Source organism: Strigops habroptila, chromosome 3 (assembly GCF_004027225.2).
Source record: "Strigops habroptila isolate Jane chromosome 3, bStrHab1.2.pri, whole genome shotgun sequence".
Taxonomy (NCBI): Eukaryota; Metazoa; Chordata; class Aves; order Psittaciformes; family Psittacidae; genus Strigops; species Strigops habroptila.
Window position 1 is genome coordinate 68308343 of NC_044279.2, and position 4375 is coordinate 68312717.

Consider the following 4375-nt stretch of genomic DNA (forward strand, 5'->3'; position numbering starts at 1 on the left):
AAATGCCACACTTAGACCAGTTCTGCAAGACAAGTCCTGGCCTTTTCCATTGTTTGGCCAGCGAAGAGAACAGGAAGGTCCAAATACTTAAGTGGTTCTTCAATGGTACTAGAGGGAACACTAATCAATCCTAAGGACAATCTACAGTAACCAGGCTGAGTATGGAGAGGTAATGCTGACAAGGCTTCTGATAGAGGTCACCTTGTTGACCTTGGTCCCAGGGAAGACAACACTGGAAGCATTTATCCCAGAGCAGCCCAGCATGGAGGAAACTGCAGGTACATACTGTCCGTGGTACAGATTTAGCAGCAGCATTGAGGGGTGCTTTGTGGGAATACAGCACTGGAATAACAGCAGGTTACTGTGTGTTGGAACAGAATGATGAAAAATCGGAACGAATAGTATTTAGCAGAATCAAGGGATAGGGGATACTCTATGTGGTGCCTAGAAGTGATGAGTCTAATTCTCTTATAGGTAAGTGTAAGGTGTAAGCCAGGAACAAATCCACAGACATGAATTTACACTGGTGTAAAACTGGCACATAAGAAAGGAGACTCCAGCTCAGAAGGTATAAATAGAAGAATTAAGGGAGAGGATCAAGAGCTGGAATGACAGAGGGCACTGTGGCTCAGAATTAATGGGCACTGGCAGGAAGGCATGGAGAAAACCTGTTCAGCTCCCGTATGCCTCATGCCAACATCTGGCCTTAGCCTCAGTCCCCTCATTCTTCTCTGTCCCAGCTTCAAGGAACACCAGCTGTAAAGGAAGGAGGAGGGTCAAATAAGGTTGTCTTGCTTAAGGCAACTCCCCTTCTTTTCCTACATATACAGATTTTCCTATGCTCAGGCTGCCTCAGGTTACTCCCACATTACAGCATATGAATGTAAGACAGCGTTTTATATGCCAAGGAGATGACAAAAGGTGTAATTCAAGCAGAAGGTGGCTAACTAACTCTCTTGCTATGTACTCTTGTTACTGTAAATGGGATGGGTCTGAATGAAAGTTAAAGCTAAGAGCAGGCTCACTCGTACTGTCCGGAAATTACAGAGCTGGAGTAAACTAGTTTAACATTCCCTAGGGAGAGGGAGAAAGAAAGGCAGATGACACAAGAAGACGATTATTCCCGCTTAGCTCAAATAAGTCACTTAGGACAAGATGAGTTGGTGTCTGGAGGAGGTGGATCTAGCCATCAGCAGGGACAATACTGAGGTGATGTACATCAAGAAAATTTTCATCAAGAAGGTGCAACTTGCACCATAATAAAGGGACAATGATCTGTCAACCACTGAGGACAAAACATTGTGGTGCAACTCCTACTGGAAAGACTTCAGCCAGCAGGGAGGGCTTGAGGAAGTACACTGTAATTTTAGTAAACCACCTTAGTGAAAGTTCTCTAGCAAACAAACACAGTGGATATAGATGGCTTCCTCAAAGTAACTGCATCAGCTTAACTAACTTCCTTGGTATGATAAGTAATGTCAGCAGGACCTGTGAACAATATATTTCAGAGTCAGACAAGGGAGAAGCAGCATTTAGGATGTGATTGCAGGCTTGAGAAAGGAAAGAAAACTATGAGAAAACTTGAAATCCTGTGGGGTAACAAAGGAACACATTTTCAGTGGTGTTTGGGGATGGAGGAGTGGAAACTCTTCTGAGATTCTGTATCATTTCATTGTTTACATCTAAGAAAACAGCAGCTGGTAGAAGAGAATGAAGAAGCATAGACAGGATCCATCACCCTCTAAACCAGAATCAGAACTATTTTGCAGAAAGAGCTCTGCAGAATGGCTCTACCTCCTGGCTGTCAGCAACAGGACACTTCCTCTGCTTGTTCATTGTCACTGTTTAATATATCTGTCCTAGAAAGGGAGAGGAGAAAAATCCCAGGTATTTCCTTCCTTAATCTTCCCTTCCACCTCCACCCTCTGGAGCAAGCACCGTAGTAGCAGCAGAGGAACAGCAGCTGAGAGAGACAGAAGAGATGTGTGAGAATACTGGCATACAGGTCAAAGGGATATGAGAGTATAAAATTACTACTTCTCTCTCCTTTTTGAGACCCTGGAGACGTTGCTCGGAAGCTACATTAGATGTGTTTTTTTAATTATTATTATTTATTTCTCCTTTATCTGAGTCTGGCTACAGAATCCTTTCTAGCAGCCTTTTTCTTATCTGAGCTCAAATACAAACTCTCCCAGTCTGTGATTCAAGGCCCTACTCCTCAGTGCAGTCTTCAGGAATTCCAACTTTGACTGCCTCTCTGCATGTAGCACAACTGTAGGGCAAATTTTACTTCAAGACTGTGAATCATGCACTCACATATTTTTTTCTTACAGGAAATGTAGCTGTAAATACAACAGGTCCATGTAAAATAAGAAATGGTTTCCCTGTGGCATCACCTGAAGAAGTGTAAATACCCCTTAAACCTGTAGAGATTTTTCTGTCCCATATGGATGTATACACAGAAAATCATATCCTTCCTATTAGAAAGCCTTCCAGCTGAAGCCAGGAAATAGATCTTTCAAGCATGCTCAGGGCATTTCATCTATACAGCTTCTATTTATCTCATGATTATATTTTATTAGATAGTTGCTCAGTTTAAGCTCAAGGCAGTTTCTGCCTGTGCTGGAGGTTTGAATCATTGCAACTATAATCAATGCTGAAGCAGGGTAGAAATCCACACTATTTATAAATATTAAACACTTTTAGATTGCTTTGGTTGACAAAAAGCTCAATATGAGCTGGTAGTGTGCACTTGCACCCCAGAAAGCCAACCGTATCCTGGGGTGCATCACAAGGAGCAGCAGCAGCACATCGAGGGAGGTGATTCTGCCCCTCAACTCTGCTCTCACTCAAGTACCCACTTGGAGCACAGTGCTCAGCTCTGAGGCCCCCAACACAAGGAGGATGTGGAGCTGTTGGAGCAAGTCCAGAGGAGGCCACAAAGATGATCCAACGGCTGGAGCACCTATCCTATGGAGACAAGCTGAGAGAGCTGGGCTTGTTCAACCTAGAAAAGAGAAGGCTCTGGGGACACCTTAGAGCAGCCTTTCAATACCTAAAGGGGGCTTACAAGAAAGCTGGAGAGGGACTTTTTACAAAGACATGTAGTGATAGGACAAGGGGTAACTGCTTTAAACTGGAAGAGGGGAGAATTAGGTTAGATACAAGGGAAAAATTCTTCCCTGTGAGGGTGGTGAGGGACTGGAACAGGTTGCCCAGAGAAGCTGTGGCTGCCCCATCCCTGGCAGTGTTCAAGGCCAGGTTGGACACAGGGGCTTGGAGCAACCTGCCCTAGTGGAAGGTGTCCCTGCCCATGGCAGAGGGCTTGGAACTAGATGATCTTTTCCAACCCAAAGTATTCTATAAATCTATGATTCTATGATTCTATCAAGCAGAGGAGCTTTATGGTGAAGAATTCATCCTGAAGATGTGTCTGGTAGGAGAGGATACCGTGCTGCTGAATCTAGGAGGCTGAGATCTGGTCTCTTTGCTGGTCAATATCCAGGTCTTAGATCAGTACAGTGCTAGATACTGTCATAGTTATATTAAGGTAAATATTTATGCTTTACCAATTCTCATAAATTTAGGTGTTGGAGCTGCAAGTCCTTCAGTGCTTCTTGTACTCGCTAGATCTTTCAGGCACAGGAAAGATATGACTGACTGCTGCCTCTGTAGGCTGTTTCAGGTGAAAATGGACATTTATGCCACTCTCAGTGATATGACTAGATACCAAGGGAGCAGCTATTCCATTTGATTCCTCCACCCTGATGCTCTCAGTGAGTGTCTGTACATACTGTTACTCCCACACGGTCTTTTTAAGAACCTGGAAATAGGGCAGGCAGGAAAGAAGTGGGTGAAGACTGAACAGGAAAGCTGCCAGCTGCCTTTTTGCAGCCCATGCACAGTGAGAGCAGACAGCTGGTACTCCAAAGCTGTTCTTTCCATCACAGGTGCTCTCATGGTGAAAGGACAACTTCAGCAGGCTGGGAGTTTAGAAACCCTGTATTTCCCAAGGGATGCTCTGGAGTGACCAGTGCTTCAGGGGAGGTGCCCTTACGTGTCCTCTTTAGTAGCTCATTGTGTGAAATAACTTAAAATCTAAAAAAAGAATAGAGAGGCAAAGGGTGATCCAAGATCAGCAGCCTGTGGGTATTCCAAGAAAAATAATCTTTTTTTCACTGGAGAATACCAGCTCATGATGTCAGTTCAGCTTTGGCTTTAATGAGCTTCTGCCAAACCCAAGGCGGGGTTCCATTTCTGCCCTGACACTTCAGTTGCTGTGAGATTCCCTTGCAAATCTCCTGTCCAAAAGATATTTTCTTAGATTTGCCCTGTTTCAATTAGAAAACAGTACGTGTGGGGAGGAAGTTCCTCT